Source organism: Spermophilus citellus (assembly GCF_964194105.1).
Source record: "Spermophilus citellus genome assembly, chromosome: 11".
NCBI classification, from domain to species: Eukaryota; Metazoa; Chordata; class Mammalia; order Rodentia; family Sciuridae; genus Spermophilus; species Spermophilus citellus.
In genome coordinates this window covers 73644835-73660857 of record NC_138192.1, presented here as the reverse complement: position 1 = coordinate 73660857, position 16023 = coordinate 73644835, and the positions used below count along the sequence as shown (strand labels likewise).

The following is a 16023-nucleotide window of genomic DNA, read 5'->3' as shown; positions in this document are numbered from 1 at the left end:
TCAACAATTGCCATTGTTAAGGTTACCATGCACATGGAAAAGATGTGATCTATATTTGGAAACCAGACAGAAATTTAGAAATTAATACTGTTGTGAGCATCATGTATATTTATGTGTTCAGCAGCTATCTACTTCACCCCCTTCTGATAATAGAGATGGCGTGGGCCACCAGCTGGATTGGCCAGAGTTTTTCCCCAGAGTTTTAAGTGGAGCTGACAGAGAAAAAAAAAAAAAAAAAACTTTGTCTTTGTGAAGTTCTGGGGGACCTGGCCTAGAACAAGGGATTGGGAGAGGTGCATGCACAGAGGATGTTCTGGAGACAAACAGATGCTTAGTGAAAGCAAAATGGAGATGTATCTGGAATCATCTCCCCCTTGCTTTGCTGTTTATATAATTGAATATGATCCTCTTTTTGACTTAAACTCGTTGAAGTTGGATTTTTGTCTCTTGCAACTCAGAGTTCTAATGAATACAAAAGCAACTTTGGACCTGCTTTATGTTTTCTGTTAAGGGTCTTTATTCTAATTTTGCAAGAAATTACATTATATGCCATTTGTAACTTTTATCTCCTCTGAGTGATTTATTTTAATTTGGAAAACCAACATAGAAATATTTACAAGGTTCTTCTCCATATTAATGAAATTGGAATACATACAAATATATAGTATTTAGATATTATTTTGTAGCTTTCTGTAACAGCCATACAATGCATCATTATTTATACAGTGTCTTTAGTAGTAGCATACTTAAATATAATTTTATGAGGTATAGCATTTAAGCAAGTGCAGAGTTTTCAGTTGAATTTCAATCTGGCTTTCTTTCATGAAAATATGATCATTTTAGGAATTCCCCATGACACAGAACAATGATTTGAGGGATTGGTAATTTAGAATAGTTTTTATGTTGTACCAATTCATTGAAAAAAAAAATTATCAGGCTTCCTGGGTCCAAATGATAGAAGCCCTGGGCTGGGATTGTGGCTCAGCGGTAGAGTGCTTGCCTAGCACAGGCAAGATCCCGGGCGTTCCACATAAATGTAAAATAAAGATATTGTGTTCACCTATAACTTAAGAATAAATATTTTTTAAAAAAATGATAGAAGCCCCCAAATCCTGGGAGAAGCAAAAAGCTTTGAGAGCCTGTCTTACTGAATTTGAAAGTTAAAGCAGTAACATTTTTTTAACCAGGACAGAAGTTGATTATTTCATTCATTTCAAACAATAAGTAATATTTCTGATTATTTAGTGAATATTTGGTAAAGAGTGATTATTAGAAAATCACTAGTAAATAATCTCTAGGTAGTAATTATTTAGTAATATTTCTGATTGTTTAGTTTTAGTGAAGTATAATATCATCTTTTAGATAATTCAGCGATTTTTCAGTAAACTTAAGTAGTTGTAACCATCACCACAATCCAAATTCAGGACATTTCCATCACCTTTTTTAAAATAATCCCTGGGGGCTGAGGTTGTGTCTCAGTGGTAGTGTGCTTGCCTAGCACATGCGGGGCCCCGGGTTCGATCCTCAACACCACATAAAAATAAATAAACAAAATAAAGTTATTTAAAAAAAGAGCCTAATATTAATATGCTGGAAAGAAAAAAAATCCCTGGTACCTATAGTCAGTCTTTCCCTTTTCTCACCCACCAGCCCAGAAAACCACTAATCTAATTTCTATAGATTTGCTTTTTTGAACAGTTCTTGTACGGGACTCATATAGTATATATGAGTCTTTCACTGATCTATTTTTGTAGATCATCCATATTGTAGCATATATCATTATTAAGTTATTTTTTATTGTAGAATAGTAGTCTATCAGATGACTATGCAACATTTTGTTTAGCCATCTACAAGTTGATAAGCTTTTGGGTCATTTCCAATTTTTTTCAATTATGAATAAAGCTACTAGGAATATTTACCTATAAATATTAACAAAGGGCTTTTGTAAATATTCAGTCTTTATGTGGCAAGTCTTTGTACGGAAATAGACTTTAATTTATCTTGGGTGGATACCTAAGATTAGAATTGCAGGGCTCTGTGGTAAATTTATTTTTAACTTTTTAAGAAACTGCCAAACGGTTAACAAATAGTCTGTACCATTTTATATTTCCCCAGGTGATGTATAAGGGTTCCTGGGTTTCTGTAACCTTGCCAGTATTTGTTATTCTCTGTCTTTTTTTTTAATTGCCATTCTAATGCTATGTATCTCATTGTAGTTTTAATTTGCCTTTCTTTAATAACTAATTATGCATCTTTTTATGTGTTTAATAGGTACTTATGTATTTTCTTTGGTAAAAATCTATTCACATTTTTGTCATTTTTTAGTTTTTGAGTATATTTGAATTTTATTTTTTATTTTTTATTAACACATATTGATGTACTACCAATGGGGTTCAGTGTGATATTTCCATATATGCATACAGCGTGCACTGATCCAATTTTTTGCCCATTATTCAATCTAGATTTTTTAATTTATTTTATTATTGGTTCTACTTAATAATTCTTTAGTTTTGAATAGGTTCCATGTGGTCATGAGAAGTACAGGCAGGAAATCTGGCAAATGTTTGGCTTTTTGTACATGTACTGCAACTGAAAAAGGGATGGTATTTGAACTTTTTTTGTTGTCGGTGTTACAGAGTTGAGGAGAAACTGACGACAAATGGTGGAATTTTGTAGAAACTTATGAGTCTGTGGAGACAACTGTGGAATGCTGAAAGACTGCATTTGCCAACATGCATCATCACTGTCTCGAAGAGCAGGCTTCCTTGTTATTCTCCACAGGAATGCAATCCTGGAGAGAAACCAACATATTTCCCCAACTGCCCTAACCCATGGACAATTATTATTAAATACACACTTGTTCTGCCATAGTTAGAAGATGTTCCTGGATTTTACATGTATTATAATTTGTATTATAAAGAGAATTATTGAGCGACTTTTAAATTAATTATCACAGTTAAATGATGATTGTGAAATGTTTTACTAACATAGAAAGCCATGACATAGAAGATAACATATTTAAATTATGTTCAATTCATTACTAACACTAGATTATAGGTTGAAGCACTCTTGTTCTCTTTGGACTGTTCCTCTTATAGGTGTTTAATTCATCTTTGTCCTCTGTCCTGTGCTACTAAGTTATTTATACAACACATTCAGCTCTCTGGAGGGAAGCTAGATTTTCAATTCTGGAGGGATAAAAATGATTATTTCTTTCAAGATTTGTATTTTTGTATACAGCACAGTATAATCCCTGAATATTTTGATTCCTTTAGATCTGAGATGGGACCTAAGAAACTGTTTTTGTGAGTAGAACTTCAGATGATTCCTAGGATCAGACAAAATTGGGAAACATGGTATGGCAGAACTCATCTGGCACTGAGTGTCATAGCACATGCCTGTAATCCCAGCTATTTAAGAGGCTGAGGTAGAAGGATCACAAGTTCAAGGCCAGCCTCAGCCACTTAATGAGAACCTGTCTCAAAATTTAAAAAAAAAAAAAAAAAAAAGGGACTGGGGATGTAGCCCAGCAGTAAAGCATCCGTAAGTCCAATCTCCAGCACACAAAAAAAGAATAAGAACAAGAATTCAGGGCTGGGGTAACACTATTCTGGGGTTGTGGCTCAGTGGTGCAGCGCTTGCCTAGCATGTGTAAGGAACTGGGTTCAATCCTCAGCACCACATATAAATAAATAAAAATTCATCAACAATTAATAAAACATTAAAAAAAAAGAACAAGAATTCAGGGGGCACCATTTACATTAAATATAATACTCTTGACATGTAGCCTACAAATTGAGAAAGCATATTATTAATTGCATAATAATCTAAAAATACATTAGATAATAATAATAATATTGTTACCATTATTTTACTTATGATTTTTTTTAAAAGAGAGAGAGAATTTTAATATTTATTTTTTAGTTCTCGGCAGACACAACATCTTTGTTTTGTATGTGGTGCTGAGGATCAAACCCGGGCCGAACGCATGCCAGGCGAGCGCGCTACCGCTTGAGCCACATCCCCAGCCCCTTTACTTATGATCTTGAAATGAGGAAACCTTTTTCTTTTTTTGAGACCAGGTTTCATTATGTTGCCCACTCTGGACTTGAACTCCTGGGGTCAAACAGTCCTCTGTCTCAGCCTCCCAAGTAACTGGGGCTAGAGGCTAAAAAAAACATAGAGGATATTTGGGCAATGATCACTGGGTTTTCTGCTGTAAGGGTCCCTGAGAGAATTCTCCAGACTCCCAGCTCATGCACCATCACACTGATTGAACAATTAATCAAATACTACTTAGTAATATAACTTTGAGTTTCTTGAAACGTGTTTTAATTATTTTCTTGTCCCTAATACACTATCTTACAAATTTCAAATATGAAATTCTGTATATGAATATTCATTAACTACTTTGTAAAGTATGGTTTGCAGACCTTTGGGGAATCCCAAATCCCTTTCTAGAAATCCCCCAAATCAGGATTATTTTCATAATCATATTAAAACCTTATTTGTTTTCTTTATTCTCGTGATTTTGGAAGTAGACAGTGTTTTCCAGATGCTACGTGATGTGTTTTAATATCATCATTCTCGAGGCTGGGGATGTGGCTCAGGCAGTAGCTCGCTTGGTTCGATCCTCAGCACCACATACAAACAGAGATGTTGTGTCCGCAAAAAACTAGAAAATAAATATTAAAAAATTCTCTCTTTCTCTCTCTTTAAAAAAAATAAAAAAATAATATCATCATTCTCACAAATAATAGAAAGTGGTTCTTTTGTATCCTTGTGGTTTTTAGACCTTACTGAGGTAATAAATAATAGGATTAGGGTTTAAACGTGTGCAATTTCAGGGATGAATTCAGTTTGTTCTTAGTATATCTATCATATTTTTACTGGTTCAATACAGTTATATCTGCTGTTATCATAAACTAAATTGTTATTTTGAAATCCTCAAATTTTCACTGTCCACTTGCAAAAATATAAAATAAAATACTATCTGTATCATTTTGCAGTAATTATTTAAATTTGAAAACATTTTTAAAGGTTTTAATTTAAAATGTTTTTTTTATTGGTTGTTCACAACATTACAAAGCTCTTGACATATCATATTTCATACATTAGATTGAAGTGGATTATGAACCCCCAATTTTACCCCAAATGCAGATTGCAGAATCACGTTGGTTACACATCCACAATTTTACATAATGCCCTATTAGTAATTGTTGTATTCTGCTACCTTTCCTATCCCCTACTATCCCCCCTCCCCTCCCCTCCCATCTTCTCTCTCTACCCCATCTACTGTAATTCATTTCTCTCCTTGTTTATTTTCCCATTCCCCTCACAACCTCTTATATGTAATTTTGTATAGCAATGAGGGTCTCCCTTCATTTCCATGCAATTTCCCTTTTCTCTCCCCTTCCCTCCCATCTCATGTCTCTATTTAATGTTACTCTTTTCTTCCTACTCTTCCTCCCTGCTCTGTTTATAGTTGCTCTCATTATATCAAAAAAGACATTTGGTATTTGTTTTTTAGGGATTGGCTAGCTTCACTAAGCATAATCTGCTCTAGTGCCATCCATTTCCCTGCAAATTCTATGATTTTGTCATTTTTTATTGCTGCATAGTACTCCATTGTGTATAGATGCCACATTTTTTTTATCCATTCATCTATTGAAGGGCATCTGGGTTGGTTCCATAGTCTAGCTATTGTGAATTGTGCTGCTATGAACATTGATGTGGCAGTATCCCTGTAGCATGCTCTTTTAAGGTCTTCAGGGAATAGTCCGAGAAGGGCAATAGCAGGGTCAAATGGTGGTTCCATTCCCAGCTTTCCCAGGAATCTCCAAACTGCTTTCCAAATTGGCCGCACCAACTTGCAGTCCCACCAGCAATGTACAAGAGTACCTAAAATGTTATTTTTAAAACTGTTGAGGATTTTATATTTAATTCTAAAATAGAATTTACTCATTGTTGGGTGCACAGCAGGCTAAACTGTGTTGTCTGCAGGGCAGGCTGAACAGATGTTGGCTGCAAGATAGCCCACGAACTCAAACCCCCCTCTATCTGGTCCTTTATCACCTGTTTGCCTCAAGTCTGAACATTCAACCACACTCAAGGCTGAACACTTGACCCCACCTTGGGCCAACAACGCAGCTTGCAGACCCAGAGGCCCCATTAGATTTGGGCTATAAAAACTCCCTCCTGCCAGGCCCCCCTCTCTCTTGCTCTCTCTCTCTCTTGCTCTCTTTGTCTTTCTTGTGCACGCTCTCTCTCTTGCTCTTGCTCTCTCCCTCTTCATCTCTCCTCTTTTCTCTCTCTCTCTCTCTCTCTCTCTTTCTCTCTCTCTCTCCTTCTTTCCTTCTTTCTTTTCTCTTTGTTGCACTGCTGCAATAAAGATCTTTTGGTTGCTCCGAGTGTTGTGGTCACTTTTCTTTCACTTATAGCTTTTTTTTTTTTCCACATTTCTTACATTTAAGTATGAGTTCGGCTCTCCTCCAGTTACCCAAGATGCCAAAGAAGGCCAAGGGGAAGAAGGTGTCCCCGGCCCCCACCGTGGTCAAGAGGCAAGAGGCCAAGAAGGTAGTGAACCCGCTGTAGGAGAAGAGGCCAAAGAACTTTCGCATCGGACAGGACATCCAGCCCAAAAGGGACCTTACCCGCTCTGTGAAATAGCCCTGCTACATCCAGCTACATTCACCCAGGCCTCGGTCAGCCAAACAGCCACCCAGCTGCTTAAGCTTGCCCACAACTACAGACCCGAGACCAAGCAGGAAAAGAAGCAGAGGTTGTTGGCCCGGGGTTAAAAGAAGGCTGCTGGCAAAGGGAATGTCCCCACAAAGAGATCTGTCGAGCAGGGGTCAATACTATCACCACCTTGGTGAAGAACAAGAAGGCTCAGCTGGTGGTGATCACACAAGACGTGGATCCCATAGAGCTGGTTGTCTTCCTGCCTGCCCTGTGTCGCAAGAAGGGAGTCCCTTACTACAGCATCAAGGAAGGCTAGGCTGCCTGGGACATCTGACGTGCCTTCACACAGGTTAACTCGGAAGACAAAGGAGCTCTGGCTAAGTTGGTGGAAGCTATCAGAACCAACTACAATGACAGATATGATGAGAGAGATCGTTGCCACAGGGGAGGCAACATCCTGGGTCCAAAATCTGTGGCTCGCATTGCCAAGCTGGAAAAGACAAAGAATAAAGAACTCACCATTAAACTGGGATAAATGTACTCTTTTGCATTTCTGTACATAAAAATAATAAATCGTCCTTCAACCAGTATCTTGGGCTGAAGGCAGTAAACTTGTTCCAGGCAGTAGCAAGGGCATGCCCGTAGTGTGAGAGCATTAGAAACTCATTGTGTAACTTGCATGAAAAGGCTGTATATAGCAGTAAAATGCTCAGAAACCAAGCCAGAGTTTTGTGATTGACCAGGCACTGCCTTATTTAAGATAGCAATGAATATGAGTCTATAAAGCATTTATTTATACTGATGTTACCGCTGTTTACCAGTGATGAGTCCTTGCTTCCCTGAATGCTGAAGTATAAAACCAGAGAAGCACTCAGAGACAAGTGTAGAGTGGAATAATAATAAGTGTCCCTTATTAAAGGACAGCAGAAAAGACTTCTCCCCGAGGCCCCGAGAATTCTAGAAGGGGGAGGTCTTCCCTTTTTCATAGCTAAGGTCTTTCAGCTGTGTCACACTCCTGTCCTTTGTTTCCCTTTATCTTTCAGTGATAGAATGCAGGTGGGAAGACACAATAGGTGGGATATAGGTTGGCTAGAGAAGTAATCTGGGCAGGAAGGGCCTGGGGCAGCTTTTGATTAGCACTTCCCTGTTTGCTGGGAGCTGTTTCATTAACAGTTCCTTAGGATGGGTTCCCAGGCCTTGGAGACATTAACATTTCAATTTCCCCAAGTGCTGCTCTGGTTTCTTGGATTCCATTCTCTATAATAGCCTCCATTTTATTTATCTTACTCGATATTAGACCTAGTTACCTAGCTACACTAACTACCTATCCTCAAATCTGGCTTCACTGATAATACATGATCCAGTAAAGTCAAGTCTCTTGAAATGACAAAAAAAAAAAAAAAAAAAAAGAATGAGTCCTATAATACATGGCTGAACTTGTAATTTTCCTTATTTCTCCAGATTCAGCACCAAATAAGTATCAGTCCTTTTTTTAAATGTGAATGCTTGGCAATAAACTTATTTCATGCTGAAATACTCAGAGTATTGAATAACTTTTTTTTAATATTTATTTTTTTAGTTTTCGGTGGACACAACATCTTTGTTTGTATGTGGTGCTGAGGATCGAACCCGGGCCGCACGCATGCCAGGCGAGCGCGCTACCGCTTGAGCCACATCCCCAGCCCTGAATAACTTTTTTAATCTTGTGATTTATCTTGGAACAATAGCATTGACACTTGCACTAATTTTGCAAAAGCACTGCTGAATAAAACTGCTTTTAATATGGTATGAATCAATGCAACAGCAGTCGTCATCTAGTTGTCATTGTACTTCTCTGCTAAATACTGGAAGAAAAATAAGCAGTTTCACTTTAAAATGGCCTCAATAAAACAGTAAAAAAATATTAATTTGATTGCATTTCAATCCATGAGGACACATCTTCTTAAGATTTTTTAAAAGCTTTTTGTAGTTGTAGATAGACAGAATGCCTTTATTTTGTTTATTTTTATGTTGGGTTAAGGATTGAATCCAGTGCTTCACACATGCTAGGCAAGCACTCTGCCACTGAGCTACAGCCCCAGCCCATATCTTCTTAATATTTTTTTAAATATCTTTATTGTATTATTTATCTTATTTTTTTAGTTTTCAGCGGACACAACATCTTTGTTGGTATGTGGTGCTGAGGATCGAACCTGGGCCGCACGCATGCCAGGCGAGTGCGTTACCGCTTGAGCCACAACCCTAGCCCCTGTATTATTTATTTATTTTTAGGTGGTGCTGAGGATCGAACCCAGGGTCTCGCACATGCAAGGCGAGTGCTCTACCACTGAGCCATAACCCCAGCCTGAAAAACCAGCCTCTATCTCAGAGCAAAGCCTGTCCAAGAAAGGGACATGACCTTTGTCCTTGGAAAAACCCACAGAGCACTCCTAAGCACATTCCCACCCTGCTAAGTTATTTATCTACAAATAACAGGAGAGATCTGCTGCCCCAGGTGTCCCTGACTCAGTCAGGCTAGGTGGAGATCCATAGCAACCCCCTAGCAGCCACCAATCAGCATGAGACAGGGAAATACCTGGGATGCCAGATGACCCTCCCAGTTTATGGTGGTTGATAACATGTTGGGAAACCATGTAGTTCAGCACGTACACCCCTCTTGGCTTAAACCAATCAGTTCAAACGAATACTGACCAATCACCCCTACCCAACTTGTTCCCGCCAGTGAATGTGCTAATCCTGTTTTAGAGTTGTTATTTGATTTTCCCGTGGTGTGTGATGATTTGCTATGATGTATGTTGAAAGGGTAAAGTTTCTAAGCTGCAAAGCCTGAGTTAAAATGTAAAGGACCAGGCATTGTAAACCTGCTTCTAAACTGCAAAGCATGGGTTAAATTCCTGAGGCAGTTAGGACAAGGCCCTACTGGCCATTTAGTTGAATTATGGCCTGGGATCCTGTGCAACTCCTTACGTAAGCATTCAAGACCCTGTGCAGCTTGTCACGTAGACATTTAGGGTCCAAACCAATCAGTTTAAATGTAACCCCCTCCTTAGGAAAGACCTATCACTCCAGCCAGCCCTGTTCCCGCCAATGAATGTACTAATCAAGTCTAAGAATTATTGTTTGATTTTCCCGTGGTGTAAGGTGATTTGTTAAAGGAGACTATGAGTATGCAAAGCCCCCCCCCCTCAGTCCTCCCCAAAAGGTGTACTTAAGCATTGTTCAACCCCTGCTCTGGGCTCTGGGCTGCTCTCGCTTCTTGAGTGAGCCTAGAGTCTCAGCGCGCTGAATCGGGATCCTCAATAAAAATCCCCTTTGCTTATTGCATGAAGCCAGTCTCTTGTGGTCTCTTACTCCGACGTTTCGCCGGTCCCTTACAATGTGAAGTCCCTGCCCTCTCCAAAGAATGTATAAAAATGCTGCAAACCCTGCGCTCAGGGCCTCTCAGCGTCACCAGTTGCTGTGTGTGCACGCGGAGGACCGGGCTAGCTCGCAATAAACACCTCTTTGCTGCTTACATCGATCTTGGGTCTCTGGTGGTGTCTGGGGGTCCTAAATTCGAGCACAACCAGCCCTCTTAATATTTGTAATGAGTTAGTAATTACCCATAAAGCTCTTCAGTTATAAACTGAAGTATCTTAGAAGTCTCCAGGAAAAAGTACATGGGCTAAGTGCTAAACTAAACTATTAGCTTTATATTTTTAAATTCTGACCATCTTAGTTAGCTGGAGCTGCTGTAACGAAATACCATTGACTGGGTGGTTTACACAACAGACATTTATTTCTCACACTTGTGAAGGCTGGAAAATCCAAGATCAGGGTTCAGGTATGATGAAGGCCCTCTTCCTGGCTTTGGATGGCTTCCTTCTTCCTGTGTCCTTACACGATAGGGGTGGAAAGGAAGTTCTCCTCTCCTAAGGACACTAATCCCATCAGGCAGTCACCAACTCTGTGACCTCATCTAAGCCATCTAAGCTAATTACTTCCCAAAGCCCCCCCCCACCCACCCACCCAATACTATCACTTTGGGTGCTAGGGTTTCAGCACATGAATTTTAAGGGGATACAAACTTTTAGCCCAGTGGGAAAATATACATAGCATAAACTTTACTGTTGAGGGCCACAGCCAAATTGGGATGACACATGGCATTCTGCCAGAAGGGAGTGGTTGAGAGGTGACCCAGCAAGCCATTGATATGATGATGGTTATGTTAAGCTGTGTATTCAGTTGTATATGGACCCCTGCTGTCTGGCAATAGGGTAGCTCTGGGAATAGGGTAGTTCCTGCTGCCTTGGGCACCCTCTACTTCGGAGTTCCTGTGGAGTTCTCAAGGGTCCGAGTGGGGTAGGCATGGAGCCCCGGGGAGAGCTCAGAGAGTTCCGGGGAGTGTTCGTGGAGTTCTGGCAATGAAGTTTCCTGTTTGAACACACAAGTGCTTTGTGGCGGCTCCGTGATTTGTGCCCAGCCAGACTGCGGCACTTTACCATTTTAAGCATTTTAAATGCACAATTTAAGTGACATTAAGTACATTCACAATGTTATGTAACAATCATCACCATCAATATCTAGAACTTTTTCATCATTTCAAACAGAAACTCTCTACTTATTAAGCAATAATTATAGATTCCCCAACCCACTCACTCTCAACCCTGACTACCTCTATTCTACTTTGTCTATGTATTTACCTAGTCTAGGTATTTCATATAAATGGAATCATATAATTACATGAATATATATTATATGATTCCATTTAATCATATATTATATGATTATAATCATATAATATATGATTAATATAATCATATATCTGTCCTTCTGTGTTTATTATTCCACTTAGCACAGTATTTTACAAATTTATCCATGTTGTAGTATGTATATGAATTTCATTCCATCTTATAATAGAATAATATTTCTATTTTATGTATATATAGTACCACAATTTGTTTATCCATCCATCTGGTGATACACAACTTTGGTTGTTTACACCTTTTGGTTATTGTGAATAATTCTGCTATGAGTGTTGGTATGTTCGAGTTCTGCTTTCAGTTCTTTGGGGTAGATACATAGAAGTAGGATTGCTAAATCATATGATAATACTGTTTAGCTTTATGAATAACTACCAAACTGTTTTTCACAGTAATTGCAGCATTTTATAATCCAGCCATGCATGAGAGTTCCAGTTTTTCCATATCCTTTCCAACACTTGTTATTTTCCATTTTATTGATAATAACCATTCTAGTGGGTGTTAGTTTATTGTGATTTTAACTTCTATTTCCCTCATGACTGATGAAGTTGTGCATTCTTTTTATGTGCTTATTGACCATGTGTGTATCTTCCTGGCAGAAATGTCTATTCAATCTCCTTGTCTATTTTGGATATAGGTTGTATTTTTGTTTTTGAGTTGCAGGAGTTCTTTACATATTTTGGTAGCAATCACTTATATGCACTACATGTGATTTGCAAGAATTTTCTTCCAGTCTTTGAGTTGTATTTTCACTCTTTTGATAGTGTCCTTTGGTGTACAGAAGTTGTTCATTTTGATAAAATCAAATTTACCTACTTTTTCTTTCGTTATTTACGCTTTTGGTTTTGTGTTCATGAAATAGTGCCATTTTCAATTTCATAAAGATTTAACATTATGTTTTCTTCAAAGATTTTTATACTTTTGGCTTTTTACTTTAGGTCATCAATCCATTCTTTTTAAAATATTTTTTAAATTGTCAATGGATCTTTATTTTATTTATTAATTTATTTATATGTGGTGCTGAGAATCGAACCCAGTGCTGAGCCACAACTCCAGCCCCATCAATCATTTTGAGTTAACTTTTACATGAGGTAGAAGTTAAAGATTCAATGTCATTCTTTTGCATGTGGCTATCCAGTTTTCCCAGTACCATTTGTTGAAAAAACTATCTTTCTCCATTGAATGGTCTTGACATCCTTGTCAAAAATCAATTGACCAAATACATGAGTGTTTATTTCTGGACTCCCTATTCTATTGGTATATATGTATTCTCCTCATGCAAGTAGTGCACTAGTTTGATTATTGTAGCTTTGTAATAAGCTTTGAATTTAGAAAAGTATAAGTCCTCAATCTTTGTTCTTCTTTTTCAAAACTGTTTTAGCTATTTCAGATCTATTAAGGATTCCATATAAATTTGGGGACAAATGTTTCCATTTCTAAAAAAACAAAACAAAACAACAAAAAAAAATGGGATCTTGATAGGGATTGTGTCGAATCTGTTCTTTGGGTTGTAATGGCATCTTAATATTCTCTTCCAATCCATAAATATGGGATATCTTTCCATTTATTCATGTCTTCTTCTTTTTTTTTTTTTTTTTTTTTGGCAATGTTTTGTAGATTTTAGTGCACAAGTCTTTCACTTCCTTGGCTAAACTTATACCTAAGTATTTTATTCTTTTTGAAGCTATTGTAAATAGAATTGTTTTCGTACTTTTCTTTTCATATTGCTAAATGCTAATAAGTAGAAACATAACCAGTTTTTGTTTTGGATCCTGCAAATTTGATAATTTAATTAATTCGATCAATTCTAAAAGTTGTGTGCCTGTATAATCTTTAGCATTTACTAGAGTTGGCTTTTTTTAAATTTTTTTAAGGAAACACAATTTTATTTGAAAGCATTGAAAGGGTAAAGTTTCTAGGCTGCAAAGCCTGAGTTAAAATGTAAAGGACCAGGCATTGTAAAGCTGCTTCTAAGCTGCAAAGCCTGAGTTGAAATGTAAAGGACTAGGTATTGTAAAGTTTCTGAACTGCACACAGAACCTGAAATTCCTGAGGCAGTTAAGACAATGCCCCACTGACCATTTAGTTGATTAATAGCCTAGGACCCTGTGCAGCTTGGCACGTAGGCATTCAGGGCCCGAACCAATCAGTTTGAATGTAACCCCCCTCCTTAAGAATGACCTATCACTCCAGCCCGACCTGTTCCCGCCAATGAATGTACTAATCAAGTCTAAGAATTGTTGTTTGATTTTCCCGCAGTGTATGGTGATTTGTTAAAGGAGACTCTGATATATGTAAAGTCCCCGCCCTCCCCAAAAAGTGCACTTAAGCACTGCTCAACCCCTGCTCTGGGCTCTGGGCTACTCTCCCTTCTTGAGTGAGCACGGAGCCCCAGCGTGCTGGATCAATAAACCCCCTTCTGCGTTTGCATGAGTCGGTCTCTTGGTGGTCTCTTCCTCCGATGTTCGCTGGACCCTTACAGCATGACTGACAAACTATGTTTTTTCAGTCTTGCTACTTGACAGGCATTTTCTGAAAAGTGGAATAAATACAACTGTCACTTCATGAAAAACACTAGACTGTATTTTTTGCCAATGGAAAAAAAACTCAAGCTGTATTAATGTTTTGGAAAATGTATCTTCCATCTTGAGTTTAACAGTCTTCCCTCTATTTAAAGCCTTTTCTGGGGGAGATCAGTATTGATATTAATAAATGTGATTTTCTGGTATTGTACAATGAAACATGATGGAATACTTTCAAAATTCAGTGAACCAATTTTTTTTCCCAAATGACTAATACATGATATTACAAATCATGTATGAGTAAAACATTTATTCAAAGACCAAGACAGACTAAGGGATTGCAATGTAACAATATGAGAAGTTATTGATTCATTGGTGTAGTTTAAGATTCTAAATTGCAATTAACCTCCAAAAGAATTATAAGTGCGGAGGGAGGGGGGAAGTGCAGGAGAGTAATACTGGCCAAATTATATTCTTATATTGTGTGCATGTACAGATATGTAACAACAAATCCCATCATTATGTATAACTATGATGCACCAATAAAAAAATGTGGAAAAAATAACAAATCAACCTGCATCTTTGGGATAAACAAAAGGAAAAAAGTGGGGCTGGGGATGTGGCTCAAGTGGTAGCGTGCTTGCCTGGCATCCATGCGGCCCTGGTTCGATCCTCAGCACCACATACAAACAAAGATGTTGTGCCCGCCAAAAACTAAAAAATAAATATTAAAAAACTCTGTCTCTCTCTCTCTTAAAAAAAAAGAAAACATTACTTTTGAATATATGGCTAGCTTCAATTATCTCTTTCTCCACCACCATTCTATCAATAAACACCACCAAGAGCAAAAACAGTTAACATTTTATTGGGAGTTTGTTATATGACAAAGAACTTTGTGTATTGCCTTTATCTACTAAGAACTTTATATGTACAAACTCATTTAATCCTCATAACAGTAACTGAATTCTACTTTTCATAGGAAGTAGCAGCCTCAGACACCATTTATCAACTCAATCATCATCCCTTTACTCCCTTTTTCTTCCTTTAATAACAAAATGTCATTCCATTGGCTAAGGGCAATCCTTTTTTTTAATCAATCAATTAATTAAGTAATTTTACAGTAGAATGCATTTTGACATACAGTACACATCTGGAGCACAGCTTCTCATTCCTCTGGTTGTACAAGGTTCAGGGTCACTCCACTAGTGGGGCAACCCTTTTATTTAAGCACTGGATCTGAGAATCCCAGCTCCATCCAATATCCCCTCCCTTTCGATTGTCCCTATTCTGTTAGAATTTAGATATGTTCCTTTCTTCTCCTATCTTTAGAGAAACTCTAATAATGTTGGTGGTGTAGCTCAGTGGTAGATGGCTTGCCTAGCAAGTGCAAGGCTCTTGAGTTGAACCCCAGCACACCCAGTAGGTAAATAAAGTTATCTACTAACACCACCAGTAAAGCCTTTCCCCAAACTTGCTAAGCATCAGCGATTTTCACTCTCCTTTTCATAGGTGCACTTTTTAACAACTGTTCACCTTTACAACTTCTACTTCCTAAACTTCCATTCTCTTCACAATCCACTACAACGTGGTTTCTGCTCCTTCTGTGAGACACCTGACCTCTTTCCTGCAAAAGATACCACGACCTTATTCCTTCATTTAAACTTTCTTTGGCTTCTCTGACATCACCACTCATGTGATGGTTGAGATAAGTGACACAGGTGACCTAAAAAGAGGGAAACGCTCCAATAAAGTAGGACATGTGAATGGAGAAGGAAGCAACGGAAGTGGAGACTGCCGCTTTTTGAGAGGGAGCTTGGGAGAAAACAAGCAAAAGGGTCACACTGGGCCACAAAGTAACTGTGACTTTTACCCTCTGTCTTGCTTCACTTTCACCCTCTTTCCACTTCCTTAGAGGCTGGTAGGCAAAGCCTGAGGGTTCTGAGCACACGACAGACGCGAGGGCTGACTGGCGATATGCGAATTCAGGTGGTTCTTCGGTTCTTCCGAGGCCGAAGAGGACGGATCGCCAGCGGAACCCCAACGATGGGCAGAGATTGCAACCCGACGCCGGATGA

General features: G+C 38.3%; 1 pseudogene across 1 annotated transcript; it reads left to right on the top strand.

Annotated features, from left to right (window-relative positions):
- Positions 1–6504: 6504 nt before the first annotated feature.
- On the top strand, positions 6505–7219 carry LOC308631007 (large ribosomal subunit protein eL8-like; annotated as a pseudogene). The gene has a single exon. The product of its transcript is annotated as a large ribosomal subunit protein eL8-like (transcript).
- The last annotated feature ends 8804 nt before the right edge of the window (positions 7220–16023 follow it).